A 16,197-nucleotide genomic window follows, 5' to 3' on the forward strand; every position below is an offset into this window, starting at 1 on the left:
ACGTATAAAATTATTGTCCTCATAAAATTTATAAGAGCTGAAAGTGCAGGAAGTGTGTCTGCCAAAAGCATTCACACGACTAAGAGCTGAGAGCACAGGAACTGTGACTGACAAAAGCATTCACGCAACTGAGGTTAGATGATCGTGATCTTGTTTGAGAATAGTTGTAGGTAGGGCGTGACTTGAAAGAATCTCATGTTAAAAGTCTCAGTCTCACGGGACTTCATACCAAGCCAACGTTTCTGGAATGTTTTAATTCTTGCTGGCAACACGAATTAGATGATCTACAAGTCTCCGACTTAAAGTTTAAATCTGAACAATATATTTGATCTTTTTTCACTGTTTCCGTTTGTTTGCACTAATGCGATCTTTACTATCCTTTTTTTGAGACTTTCAAATTTTCGTACTTCCATTATCTCTAACCTGCTCTGCATGTGTACCGCGTCAACATTTTTGAATTCTTTATGATGTTCTACTTTGTCATCTACTCTTTGTCCTTTATTTCTGGCTCCGGGCATGGTTAAATCTCTTTCAGTATATATATATAAATATCAGTAAACATGACCGCTCCACGTGGAGCAAGTCCGTACCAACTTTGATAAAGATTTTGGCCCTGGTACATCTTCAAGCCATAAAAGTGGATTACTATTTGTTGCTGTTCTTCTTTGATGGAAATGGAAAGTGGCCGCGGTTGCTTCTAGAAAACAACAAGAGAAATGCATTGATCAAGATTAAAACTTTGCCACTGAAACCACAGACGCACCACATTTCCAACATATGTGTGGCGAAAGCTGTGCAGCCAACTCAATCAAAATTATCACAAAAGTGCAAATAAATGAAGCATTGAATCTTAAAAAACGGGAACAACATCTGCCTTCTAGCTGTTATTAATGGTATTAGTTTCTTATGATGTCATTCAACTCTAGGGGATGATATTGGCTAGAGGATTTCCCCCCATTTTAATATGATAATTCAGCAACCTTACCTTGCTCTGAATGAATAAAACCTGCCTACTTCCTGCATTTAGCAAGTCAATGTGGGAAGAAGGAGGGAACTGCAGCTAACAGATTATCCCACCCGGCATTCGTATGTAACCAAGTCTCTCCTAAAGTTACATTTTTTAACCTGGTATTGTTGTCATTTTGTTTTTCATTTCACAATATTTAAACTATGTCTGCATATTTTCATGTTCGTGTGTGTCATTTATAATGCCTTATACTTGTGATCTGTGTGAAAATCACTCTATAAAGATAATTTTTTCCAATTAAAAAACAAAATCTGACAATAGCAGAACTAATTTATGTTCAGTCAATCACAAGTTGACAGCTCAAAGATTGGTACTATGATTTCCTTCCACACTAAGTAATTCTTATCTAATCGGTTTAATTATATCCAAGTGGAGGTTCTCCCATGAGAGCCACAGGACTGTTAAACCAAAGTTTTAAGAAAGACCACTGGAGACACCTGATGTAAATGCCTGATGTATAGCAGCCAGGAGACATATTGTGGATATTCTAATCCCCCAAATGGGAAACATACTAGAAACTCAAAAAATCTACTTTTCTCTGCCTTCAGTTGCCTGCTCACATATACTCTTTCATATTCAACTTGGGTTTTTTTTTGTGTTGCCTGAAAATTAGTAGAATAATGTGTTTAATTTTTTCTCATGTTGTACAAACACTTTTACTTATCCTCTCCTTTTTAGATACCAGTTTTGTCACCAGTTAATCAGTTAGTATCCAATTCGTCACCATTGATCATTGCCATCCTAAAGTGGAATAGAAATTGATGGATGGTAGATATGTCTAGGCCTGCTCTCTGGGGCACACATAAGAGGGCTATCTGTAACTTTGCTTGCTTTCCCCTGTTTGCTGTGGTTAAAATGTGTTTGGCACCTCTGGACTAAAGCAAATTTCCATTATTGCCACTGCATAAAGCAATAACATTCATAATTATAATTAAAACCATAAATAATAAAAGAGATGCCTTCTGCTTTCCTGTGACCATTGTAATGTGTTAAGAAGTAGTCACTGGATAAGTTACTTTAAGTATATTGTGTGTTAGTATTATAGTAATAAATAATAATAAATAATTAATAAATTCACTCCTTTTATTTCCCTAACCTACTTTGGACAGAGGAACATCCCAGCAACAATGGATACAAAGCAGAAAAGAACCAATGACAGGAGGGTGCCAACCCAAATGGTACCTTCACACAAGAACCCACCCTCACTTCTTCTGAATGGCCAGTTTACACTCACCAGTTTATCCTAACACAGACGTCTTTAGGATGTGGGAGTTCATCTCATGAGAATGTGGGGAGAGCATGCAAAATCCTTACAGTATTTGCACCTAGATTCAAACCGAGGACTCGAAGGTTGTGAGACAGAAATCCTAAGTATGAATGAAAAGAAATACTGTAACTTCATCCATCTGTCCATTCATCTACTGTACCTCTCTCACTTTTCTTCCAACCATTGATCCATTGATGTACAGTATATTTATTCATGTTCTCTAAAGTAGGAATCATCTGTTCATCCATCCATTTTGTGAAGCACTTAGTCTAACTTAGGGTTACAGAGAGCAGGGGCTATCCTGGCAGTATGTTTAAGTTTGTTTCTTATACCACACATTATCTAGTGCCTTTCACAGCTCTCTATTATATAAAAAAATCCTGCGGTGAGATGAGACTTTTTTGAAGAGATTTCTTCAAGTCCCGCAAAACGAAACTTTGACAATGAGATTTTCATCAAGTCATGCTCTCCTCTTAACCATATTCAACCACGCACACGGCCCTTTCATCTCTTATTCATGTGAATGCTTTTGACAGACACAGTTCTTGTTCTCTCAGCTCTTATAAATTTTAACGTTTTCCTCACTTTAAGTTCCCAATTAAAGAAGACGCATTGTGTCCAAATCTTATTGAAGAATTTCATCACAAAGTATTATCAACAGTAAAAATGAGTACATGGGCAATCCTAGTCAAACGAATTAATGCCAAAATTGTTGATCGGTTATACGGCAAATTGGTTAAATGCATATCAATAGACTATGCTGAAACAGTTGGTTTCCTCCGGGTACTCTGGTTTCCTCCCACAGTCCAAAAATATGCAGGTTAGGTTCATTGGCAATTCTAAATTGTCCCTAGTGTGTGCTTGGTGTGTGGGTGTGTGTGTGTGTGTGTGCGCCCTGCGGTGGGCTGGTGCCCTGCCTGGGGTTTGTTTCCTGCCTTGCACCCTTTGTTGGCTGGGATTGGCTCCAGCAGACCCCCATGACCCTGTAGTTAGGATATAGCGGGTTGGATGATGGATGGATGGATGGATGGATGGATGGATGGATGGATATTTACAACCGTTAACACCGTCCAGTCTTCCGCCTCACAAAGTACTGAGGAAAGAAGGATGTATCCAAGAAAGGTGATGTAGTACATCTTCAGGGGATAAATTAGACAACAAAGGAGATCTTGATATGTCATTCATATTGTAACGTTAACAGTTTCCCATTAGAATAGGTTTTGCAAAGACAATTTACAAATCTCATAGCCAAACATTCGAAAAAGTCATTTTTATTTAATAGAGAGAAAGAATTAAATTCAATCATGGGAAGTTATACGTTGCATTGTCATGATGAAAGTCCAAACACAGAATCAAAATTCAATGCGATATTCATGAAAATTTAATTTTAAAAATAGTTTTTACTGAAGTTTTACAGTAAAAGTGTAAGTTATTAAGTTATAAGTTTTTGCACATAAATTTCAAAGCCAAACAGAATGAAATTGTATTACTCAACAAATAACTCTAATGTGACATGAAACATTATTTACTTTCAAATTATTATGTTTTACTATTTTTTAATTTAGTTAATTACTCGTTGTAATGTAAAATAGTTAGTTCTGTTATGCATATGTAACAATTGCCATGGAAATAACAATCCGCAAAGAGGCTAGCGCGTAGCACAGGCCTGGGGGTTGGCGAGCGAAACGAGCAGGGGGCAAAGCCCTCTAGTTTAATACAATTACAAAGTGATTTCCAGATGACTTTGCAAACATTATCTCTATATATAAAATGCTATGTTTTGTCATGGATTTACTCGTGAATTATAAGGGCTAGAACTTTGATCTTGGTCTTGATCGAAAGCTTATGACCTGATCAGTTCTAAAAATTCAAAAACATTGTAGTTATGGAACCTTCAGGAAACTGACCTCTACGTGTGAGTTTCTTATGATAAAATGATAGGCAAACGAAATTACATGGCAGAAAGAGAAAGAAGACCAGGGACATCTGCTGAGCATTAAGCAAATAACAGAGTCTGATGACATGATGAAGAATGCCATAAGAAGGCGAAGAAGAGCAGTGCCATCTGCTGAGCACCAAGTACAAGAAATAGAATGCAAGAACAACAAAGATGAACAAAGGTCTGTGACCAGGCGTTCAAGTGTAACTGCTGGAGCTAGACTGAAGAGTGTTAAGTGAGAGATACAAAATGAAAAGGCAACAAAGACTGAGAGAAATGCCTGCAATCAGTGGTCCGCATGTTTCACAAGTATGATATGAAAAGAAAAGGCTGTAATGCATGATGTAATAGCACAGTGACTGTTTTATTGTAGTCAATAAAAGAGGAAATTAGGAGACTAGCCATATCTTGTCATGTTGATACCGCTCTATAAAATGTATTAAAATTTATTCCTGTCACATAATATAAAGTATTCTCATCTTCTTATACTGTATAATACACTACCATGGCTGTCCATTTGTCTGTCCAGAATTTTAAATCACCTGTAGCTCACAAACCGTTTAAACTATTGACCTGAAATTTGGTACACATAAACTACGTGACATCTACTATCCACTTTCGGGGTGATGATTGACCTGCAAGGTTATTACTCTTTTTATTTTTATTTTATTTTATTTTATTGTAGAATCAACTCTCAGCAGCGGCCAGAAGGGTGGCCATGCGACGCATGCGTATGGGCGCCGTTCTCATCCCTACCACCTTCGCCGTCACTTCCCCTACCTCTTCATATCTTAAATCATTCTTGAGGCAAATTGAAGACTTAAGTGAAAAATTAAGGAAAACGTACTACGTAATTGCAACACAAACACTGACTTAATCAGATTTAATACGAAAAGATGCCTACGAAAGAAGAGAAGAAGGGAGCCTCTAGGGTGGAGAAAAGAAGATCTGCTCAGGAAGCAGCAAGTGCATCAACGTCTGAGCAAACGAATGCTAAATGTACAGAGAAAGAGTATGAAAACTATGAATGCTCAAGTCAAGTGCATTCACTGCACGTTATCGTTACTGGTATTTAATATAATCTACTGCGTATGTGGATGGCATGATGTGTGATTAGTCTTGCCTGGTCGCCATCTCTGTCAAGCTTGCTTATTCTCCACATGTCCTAAGGGGTTTACCAGTCCAGTTGCAGTCCAATGATGTTGTGGTCATTTATATAAAAGCGCCATGTGATGGACTAATGTCTCACTCAGGGCTGGTTTCTGCCTTTTGCCTAATGGTTCTATGATGCTGCATTAGAAATAGCAAGTTTGTCAAAAAATGAATGATTGTTATAAGTGTGTAGTAAAAATTGTTTTGTTTGTTTTTTTTTAAATAGCTTACATTAAATGGTTTAACATTGTCTGTTAAAAGTATCCATCATTATCTATGTGTAAATGCCACCCATCTTAAAAAGACTTTATGTAATCAGTGACTGGCAAAACCATATTGACACAATGGTTGTGCAATGCTACTCTGGATGCCTTGGCTTTTATAAATTTGGTCACGATTTTTCACAAAGAAAGGAGAGAATCTTGTACATGAATGGCATTTATAAGAAGAGTTATTAAGCACAATTTTATTTAGCTGGTTGGACCTACAGCATATATTGGGGTATCATATGTAGAAGAGTGTTTCTGAGGGTATCAAAATTTTCTGAGTTGATGTTCCTTTGTGCTCACCTTATTATGGCCCGTAAGCCATACGCTAACAAACACAGTGTTTCCAGGATTCACACATAGGGTTTATTCCTGTTTGTGCAAGTCACTATATGAATTATGCCAGGACCACTGCATCTGTAACCAAGTTGAGGATTACGTGGCAGGTCCAGTGAAGCTGTACAGAGCACACTGAGGGCATTTTATTCCATGCAGCCAAATCTAAAGAGCATACACATACACTAGTTTGCAAAGCCTGAATGAAATTAAACTATTAGCATCAAGTGTAAGGGAAAAACACACACAGAAAGTAATTAAAACAGCACAGGGCTGACATTAAATATTGCTATTATTTTTAGTCCCTGTTGACATTTCAGGAGACAAAGTCATTTTGTATTAAATGTATTTTTATTAGAGGCGCCAAAGCTCTTGCAAAAATTATTCTGAGGTAATTTCACCTACTAAACCAGTATCCTTTCTCATTACACCCTTATTAATGGGTTACTCTTGCATTTACAAACACCCTCTTTGTTCTACTGCCTTCCCTGAGTGACAGGACGTGTTAATATCACTTGCTGATTGGCCTCCGATAAGTGCTGCTGCTACAAGCTTCGCCTTTGGACACAGAGTCCTGCAAGCGTCCAGTCGCTATCCAAGATTCTGCGCCTTTCAATCGGGCCCTTTGTTAGTCTTGTTGATCCAAATCTTCAGAGCCAGCACCATGACCTGCTCAGTTGTCATGGAAACGGAGCTGTTGTCGCTCAGCCTGCGTTTTCTTTGGCTTCCGATCAAAGGAAGGGGGGGTGGGTGGGCGTGTGAGGTAGGGCAGGCGAGGTGATACAAGGCGTCTTGAGATATGGTGTGCAGTGTTTTCCTCTGAAACAGGAAACGAAGGCTGAGAGCTCCAAAGGGATGTTTGTTCTTGAAAAGTCTTGCTGTGCGGAGCACCTCCACAGCTCGTCTTGCACATTTACAATAACCGCCTCCACTTCTAAAGAATGCGGGTGTGTGCATATGTCTTTGTATGTTTGGAGAGCTAGAATGTCAAAGCAAATAACTGTCTTCTTTATCTGCCACATGCTGGAACTGAGAGAAGATGGTAATGTTTATCAGTTGTTATTAAAGAACAATGACAGACCAAATGGTATGCATTATGGGTGAGAAAGGCCCTACATTAGGAGCAGCAATTTATAATAGTTACTTGTTCCATATACCAAGTCATGTGCCATTTGTTCAGTTCTTATGTGATACACAATATGCTGTATTTACAGTGGAGTAAACAGATACTTGAGTAAACCATGAGCCATATATACAGTATCTCCTGTTTATCATTCAGTAGAGTAACCTGAGAGCCTCCTTTGAACAACATACTTGCATAATAGTAGGTCTGCCTTCAGATTCATATGCCTCAGTTTGGTGCTAAAAGTTTCTTCCTGAGTTTTCACTAAGTCAGAGATCTTGAACTGTTAAAAGACAACTCAAAGTAGAGGGCATAACCCTGCATTTTCCTCTGCATTCAATGACGCTTGGCATATCAAACCCAGCTGCATGTCTTGTTGGAAAGCATGTTTCATTCAAGATTCCCACCCTACTTTAAAAAGCTGTCCAGAATGCCTAGAGTTGTAGGTACACTCGATGCTGGCCAGACTGCTTGACGACTAGTTCATGACTGCCAGCTGGATACAGTCGGCACTACCTCAGAGCATAAAGGCTATTAACATTATAACAGCTTCCCTTAGGGTCCTCTGCCATGTAGTTATAAAACACACACGTGGCTGACAAACACATGATTGTTTCATCTTTCATTTTGCTCCCTTCCACTCATGCCTGGTCTCAATTCAAAATGCAACAATATTTTGTATGAAAGTGCAACCTTTTTCTCTTGGTGTACTCGTCCAACTTTTATTTGCTCAATCACCAGTCCCCAAGACCCCACCCCCCCCTCCAATCCAACATTAAGTCCATACCTAACAACAATTTGGGAGTAGAAAGATATTTTGACAGTTTGAACGTTACAGGTAAGGAGTTAAAAGCCTACAGACAAGTTATCTCATATTATAAACTTCTAGCTGTGGACGAATATTCAGCAGGCAGGTCATTAATCATAGTCAGGCACAGGCTCCGGTTAATAGCAATGCCAAGAAGCAGCAGCAGCAGCAGGGAAAAAAGGAGGAAAAATAAGTCTGTTTTGACAAGACGTCCAGAAAATTGACAACAGGAGGAGAAACATGCTAGACCGAGGTTAGGTGTACGGTAACATGCCTGCAACTGGTTTCAGTAGGTATTTTTCTCAAAGATTGAAATCAATTGTAATGCAACCCAGCAGGAATAAAGCTAGAGCAGGTCACACAGGCCAGCCAGGCCTCCTTATTAGTAATGACCCCTCTCCAAATCTCAAACCCGATTGCTTCTACTCAGTCACAAAGAGTTATCGGACATGTTTACCGTATCTGCTGTGACAACTGTAATAGTCAGTACGTTGTGCCTTGTTGAACAAGTACTAGATGATCACTGGCTATGCCCAGGAGTGTTATAGTGCCCTATTTAATATGTTTTCTGTTTTTTTAGAAAGAAATACTCAAAAATGTTTATCTTGACACAGAGAATCTCTATTGATCAATGACACCTTTTGTAATTTAAGGTGTATGAAACAATTTAAAGCCTGTGTTTGCTATACTTTAACTTTGTAGTTCAGAGGACGAAACACATACATCTGCTTCATACTTTGACTTTCCTTCACAGGTCTTCAAGTCAGTTTTGCCTGATTTAACATTGGTACAGGATTTCTTTTTCTTAGGTGCCAACAACCTGATGTACATATTGGTCACTTATTTCTTACATCTGAAATAATTTGTCCTACTTATCTCCTAGCTTGCAATGTGCAATTATATTTGGCCTTTTTTGTACAATATTTTCACTTGGTGGGCATATTTATAAGTTTGAGACATCCGGAGTTAACTGGGGACTTTATAATTTGCTGACACCTGTTTGTTGTGCAAAAAGTGTATTTATAAACATTATATTTTGTCTGTCCACCTACAATACACTCAGTGCACACTTTGGTTTGTGGAGAGCTGCAGAGGCGGTAGATTTTCACTGCCAGCAATTTTTTAATAAGGAGATGTATTGCCGAGTACAACTCTTTTGGTCTAATTTCTCAAAAACAAATGATCATGCATAAGAGACCAAATGCAGCATGCCCAAATATGAGAGCTAATCTAATTTTCATGCATTTTCTCACATTTATTCCTGTTGACGTGAACATCTCAGTGCTATCGCTGGATGTCACCACTAAATATTTGGACCCAAACTCAATTCCAAGCTTATGGCTTTCATGGTCTACTTTTCTTCCAGTGATCTAAAGACATACAGTTAGATAGATTTTAAATGACCTAGTAATAGTTAGTGTGGTTGACCGGGGGTAAACACCAGCAGTGTTGTATAAAAACTCAACAGCCATAATTAAGTAGAAGCACAGTTAGCCTTCTGGAAAGTGGCTTAAGTAAAAGTAAAATTAGCCTATGAGAAGACTACTCAAGTAAAAGTTTTAATGTATCTCATGTTAAGTGTACAAAGTATCAAAAGTACACAAAAATGTTCTTATAAACCTAAAATGATTCAGCTATATTACAATCACTAAATGTATGAGCCAAGTAACTACAACAGGAAGCTGTGACATTCCACCTGAGCTGGATGCCCTAATGGTTGTATCTTAGTTTAGTGGGGTTGGCATTAATAGGAGAAGCATGTAGGATTCACCATTTTTAAGAAGGAGCTAATCAGTTCCTGAAAACCCCTTTGTAAAGTGAATTTCCATAACAGAAACATATTATTATAATTTATGTAAATTGAAAACTTTTAAGCATTCCCTGTCTTCCAAGAAAGGCCCTTAATTTTGTTCAAATAACATTGAACTACTTGGAAATTGACAGAAATAGTTTACCACTAGAATTACTGAAGCCTACAAAAAACTTATAATCCTGGCCCACCTTAAATCCCTTCGCACCTCTCCATCAGCGTCTTTTTTGTTGTAAATGTGTCAATCAGCACAAGCAGCAAGCAGCCTGCTATCCAATCCCCCACCACCACAATTCAAGTCGCATAGAAGGTTCTCAATGCTCAAGTGGTTTATCTGGGAGTGAGTTGCCTGGAATCGTAGAGGGTAAATAATATATTGACATTTGGAACACATACATTTCATGTGTGTTCTGTGTCTACAACGATCTATGTAAAAACGTTGCTAAAACAGAAATGTTTTTCATGTTTTTCATGTTTTAGTAATAATTGACAAAATGTAGAAATTAAGTGTATAATGTGTGAAGACTGAAGTCCAAATATCAAATAAACACTTTCACATAAGGTGCAAGTATAACAAATAAAATGATAGATTGTTGTAGACACACATGAAATTAATATTATCCAAATGACGATATATTATTTACCCTCTACAATTCTAGGCAACTCACTCCCAGATAAACCACCTGAGTACTGCTAATCTTCTTTGTGACTTGAGCTGTGGTGGTGGGTGGGGGATGGAATAGCAGGCTATTTTCTGTTTGTGCTGATTAACACATTTATTAAAGAAAATTAGTAATTGCCCTACATTAAATAATGTTTAATTAAGCACTTTACCTACACTGTATCATTTCTAGTTTTACATTCAGAAGAATGGCCTTTTGTTTTTTCTTGGTCTTTTCCAACTGTTTCCCAATCTGTTTTTGAGTACCCAAGAAGAGATGACCAACACACTTGACAAGATGAGTGAACCTTAGCACGTGGACATATTATTAGCCAACCTATCTGCAGCCTATGAATCAGCTTCACCCTGTTTGATAGGCTGGCACAAGGACAGCATTTGGCATCAGCCATAGAAATAACTGAGACTGGACATTATGCATTACTGACATTTAACAGTGTCCTGTTGTGGAGGCTGTGATGTGGTCGACATGTTAGGACTGCGCAGATCATCGGGAGTTAGTACCAGTACCAAGTAGTTGTTTCTAAAGTGATAGGAAATCTGTATTGTAGATAATTGATTAAGTAAAGCATTGTGCACATTTGTGCAGCCTATTTGGTTTCTGGTTCAATGTTGCAGTAACAAATGTGTGTAACAAAATTATCAGAGTAAAAGTAGCCATTTGTGTTTGAAAATGCATAAAAGCTAAACTGAAAGTAGACAGATAATTAAATGACCAAGAAAAATAGAAATATCCTCAAAACATTCTCAAGTACAACAGGAGGTGCCAAATGCCTCAATAAAACTATTTGGATGACCAGCTGTACTACAGGACTGACTCTGTCCTTACTTGAGACAGTGGTAGAAAAGAAGATGGTAGCATAAGCAGAAGCTATTATGACTTGTGCTGCCCGTTCTGTCCATAAAGTGTTGTATTAGAACAGGGTTAGATGGTGGCTCTTTTAACCACACAACTGTGTATAACTGTAGCTTTTTCTCACCTAGAGTTATCAGATGGTATAAAACATCCTCCTGTCATCCCTGTCTTCACTTTAGATAGAGGACTTTATGCATTTAATGACAACAAAATATATTTTATGTGATTCGTTCAAAGTCCTTAATTTGTGTATTGGTTTGCACTTTGTCTGATGGTTTTGCTGTCTTTTCTCATTTCAAGAGAAGACCTCAGGTACATCACCAGGAACCTGCAAGAAAGGATACCACATGTTCAGTGGGCTACCCAAGATGGCAGGAGAGATAAATTAAAGACTGCGGTGGGTTGGCACCCTGCCCAGGATTGTTTCCTGCCTTGTGCCCTGTGTTGGCTGGGATTGGCTCCAGCAGACCCCCGTGACCCTGTATTTGGATTCAGCGGGTTGGAAAATGGATGGATGGATGGATAAATTAAAGATGACCTTTATGAGCCATGGAGATTCAAGTACATATAAAACACACCCATATGTATTTGGATTTTGGTATCTTTTATTTCCTTACTTTTGGGAGCTGCTATCAAATAAAACAATTGGTGATATATAGAAAAACTAGATTGTTCATCATACTGAACTTTTACAAAGTAATTTAAACCTCTACCTCTGAGACCGCTTCAGGCAAATAATAGAAACAATAAATTGACACATCAGCACTTGTTTGAAAAAAAAAAAAGCTAAATGGAGATTGGAAATAAACAGATAAGCATATCTGTACTGAAAACATTAATATACACTCTTGAATCTTAGTGTGTCAGACACCCCATCACAGTCAAAATAGAATCATGTGTAATATATGCATAAAATGTGCAAACAATTATGAAGGAAAATGAAAAACCTGTGCTGTTTAAAATATCTACTAAATAATGAAACACTAAGGTCTGTGTGTGTCCAGTATATCAGAGAAATCTGATTGGTCATTTTAGCTTTGGTGTGATTGGTCAGTTGGCTTTGGTGATGCAGCCAAAAGAAGAAGTGCAAATGTGAGACACACAAGGAAGAGGAAGGCATAGGAGGCACACTAAGAGAGTTCCCTTCAAAGATGGGAAGTATAAAACCGGACAAGAGGTGAGAAAGGCACCTTGAAAGTAATTAGAGTCTGAGAAGGAAATGCATTCTAGAAATGGTAAGACACCTTCACACATGTGAATACAGAGGAAAGGAGTTTCAGTACACGTAGGGCAAAAGATAGCAAATATTCTTTTTATTTTATTAAATGTCTTTGACAGGTAGTGTAACAAAGTGAAAAATATGTTTTACTCATTCATTTCCTTAACCCCTTTTATATGGATTTCAGTTTTGGTGTCTTTTATTTCTTTACTTTTGGGAGGTGTTCCCATATAAAATAATTAGTGATATACAGAAAAAAAGTGAAATATAACTTCTTAATAATAATAGGGTGAGGAAGAAAATGGAAGTGTACTGTAGTTCTAAAAGTATATATGCAAGCCATTTTGAAGCACACTCTTAGACCCATCATTTTTCAGCAGGAAATGAACTGCAGTAGGGACAAACCTGTTACACTGATCTCAGAAGTAGGTAGCCCCTAAGCACACATGGTGAAGCCAAATGTGGGAATGTTTAACGGTATAACAGAATAAGCACACTACTTTAAGGGGTGTGGTGATGACCCCACTCGGCACTGAACAAAGATGAATGTAGCTTTACAGACCATAGAAGCATTATTTTAGTTTGGCATAACAGATTTTTTATTTTTCTAATCAGAAGTTGTGCTGAACAGAGCGATCATAGAAGTTTGAATTCAAAACAATGCTGGCTTCTGGCAGGTACACAATAAAACTGTTTTAATTAAATATTTTTTTCCATTCTTTATATACATTTCCTAAAAAGACTATTCACCCCCACGGAAGTTTTCACATTTTATTACTACACAATATTGAATCACAATGGATTTGATTTTTTAAACTGCACAAAAAGACACTTTAATGTCAAAGTGAAAACAGTTCACTGCAAAGTGGTCTAATTAATTACAAGATAACTGACTGCAAAATATTTACCGTCTGTAGTAAGAAACATTTTAATAATCACTGGTGCAGCCAATTGGTTTTAGAAGTTAAATAATTAGTTAAATGGAGATCACCTGTTGGTAGTGAAGGAGTTTCAATTAATTGTAGTCTCAATGCACCTTACCTTGAAGGTCCAGCTTGTGGTGTGTCAGTATCGTGGCCTAGCCTACACAATGAAGACAAATGAATACTTGTGAAAGGGTGATTGAAAAGTACAAGTCTGGGGATGGATACATGAAAATACGAGGGGTGTTCAATTATAAACAGGAGTTTTCATGCTCTGTTCTTATAAAGAGTGCAAGATAGACGCGACTCATTGCACAAACACATACATTAATGAACTTGTTGTTAGTAGTGCTAGCTGCTCTTTCTCCCCTTTCTGTCAGTTGTAATCAACACGTCGGAGCAGAAGGTACACAATAGTGTTGCGCAGCACATTATTATTAAATTTTTGACAAATGAAGGTGTCATTCTATCTCAGATTTATTAGAGACTGAAAAATCACTGACACTTGCACAGTGTCAGTAATCTCCTCATTCGACTTGAATTTCTTCCCTCCTAAAAATTCCTTAAGTGGTCAAGTCGAATGAGGAGGTTACTGACACTGTGCAAGAATTGGTCAACATGCAGTCAAAAGCTTGTACTCTTCTAGGATTAAGAAACTTCTTGAGCACTGGAACAAGGGTATTGCAGTGGCCGGAGACTACATAGAATAATAGTGTGTAAGTCGTTTCATTGTATTCAATAAATAAAGTGTAGCTCATAAATTCCTGTTTATATTTGAACGCCCCTTGTATTCAAGTCACTAAATATCCCTTGGAGTCCAGTCATTAAGACATGGAAAGAGTATGGCACAGCTGTATATCTGCCTAGAGCATACCTCTCAACAAAAAAAATGTGCAAAATGAAGACTAGTGATAGAGGTCACCAAAAGAACTATTAGAGCTCTGAAGGAGTTATAAACTACAATGGCTGAGATTGGAGGAACTGCATATACAACAAATGATCTATGGCCTGATGAGACCAAAATTGACCTTTTTGGGTATCAGACTAAAGCCAAACACGGCACATTATCAAAAACACACATACTGTCCAGTGAAGCATGGTAATGGCAGCATAAAGCTGTGGAGTTGCTTGTCCGCAGCAGACCCTAGAAGTCCTAAAAGGGTAAAGGGTTAAATAAATGCAGCAAAATATAGGGGAACTCTGGAGTAAAACCTGATGCATTCAGTTGGAATGCCTGTGCCTTGGGAGAAGATTTGTTTTAAAGCAAGACAAAGATCCCAAGCATAAAGCCAAAGTTACACAGGAATGGCTTAAAAACAACAGTGTAAATGCCCTGGAGTGTTTCATTAGAACATTAGAACATTAGAACACTCTAGACGAGAACAGGCCATTCAGCCCAACAAAGCTCGCCAGTCCTATCCACTTATTTCTTCCAAAAAAACATCAAGTCGAGTTTTGAAAGTCCCTAAAGTTTTACTGTCTACCACACTACTTGTGAAGCAAAATGACACCTTTTACAATCTGAGCTCCTTGAAAGCATCATATTATAATCTGCTCAGTTAGGCAATGTTCATTGTCATTTTGCTTGACAAAGGCCGTTCAGTCACACTCCCCATGGAACTTGACAGAGTTTGAGCAATTTTACAAACAAGAATGGGGAAAACTTGTGGTGTCCAGATGTACAAAGCTGATAGAGACCTGTGCACACAGACTCAGTGCTTTCATGGCATCTATTAAATTCCAGCTTAAAGGGGGAGAAAACTTATGCAATCAATTATTTTATGTTTTATATCTACAATTAATTTAGACCACTTTGCAGGGATCTGTTTTCACTTTGACTTTAAAGATTATTTTTCTGTTGATTAGTGTCAAAAAGCCAAATTATACTCTCTGTGATTGAATGTTGTATAACAATAAAATATGAAAACTTCAAGAGGATTGAATGCTTTTTATAGGCACTGCATTAAATATTGAGCCCCCATGACTAGTAGCAGTACTAAATAAGGTTGACAATGAATAAATGAATGAATTATATATGTTTAATTTTTTAAAGGAGTTGCCATCATTGAACAAGCAAATGGACGGTGTGGCAGACCCCGGCCGGGACGCCCCTTCAATGTATATTCAGGGGGAGCAGCCCTGGACGGTGCAATAGCTCCCCCTGGACGCTAATTGGCCACCCCCCTGGGTTGGACCAGTGCCTCGGTTTCTTGCAGGGCTTCATGGGAATTGGAGTTAGGTGCAGCCCTGTTGGGTCCCGCAGGCGCCGCCAGGGGGTGCTGCAGCTGGGACTCCTGAGCCCGTATAAACAGTGAAATTCACCACTCAAAAATCAACCACCTGGAGCACTTCCGGGTGGACTATAAAAGGGCCCAGCAACCACCACTCAATGGCGTTGGGAGTTGGGAGGAGTGTTGGAAGAAGAAGAAAGAGTGTGGTGTGTTTTGGTGGGTGTACGTGGGACTGTGTTGGGCCTGTAGGGATCACGGGGAAGATGTGCCCCACAGGTGAAGAAAAATAAAAGCTTCTTGGTTTTTATACATGCCTCCGATGTGAGTCTGTGTCGGGTCAGGCGCTATATATAGCGCCTTTTTACAACAGACTTATTCCTCAGCAGGTAGCATGAACAGAGTGGAGCACAGACCATGAATAAGCATTAGACAGGTCCTCCATGTCCCTGCTCAACCACATTCAGTCTCAAAGAGAGTTTGTTGGGTGTGAGTGTAACTGTTGACCGACTTTCTTACATAGCAGATAGACTGCACAAACCACAGGTAACTTTAAATGCGTCT

The sequence above is a fragment of the Erpetoichthys calabaricus genome, chromosome 14 (genome assembly GCF_900747795.2).
Source record: "Erpetoichthys calabaricus chromosome 14, fErpCal1.3, whole genome shotgun sequence".
Taxonomy (NCBI): Eukaryota; Metazoa; Chordata; class Cladistia; order Polypteriformes; family Polypteridae; genus Erpetoichthys; species Erpetoichthys calabaricus.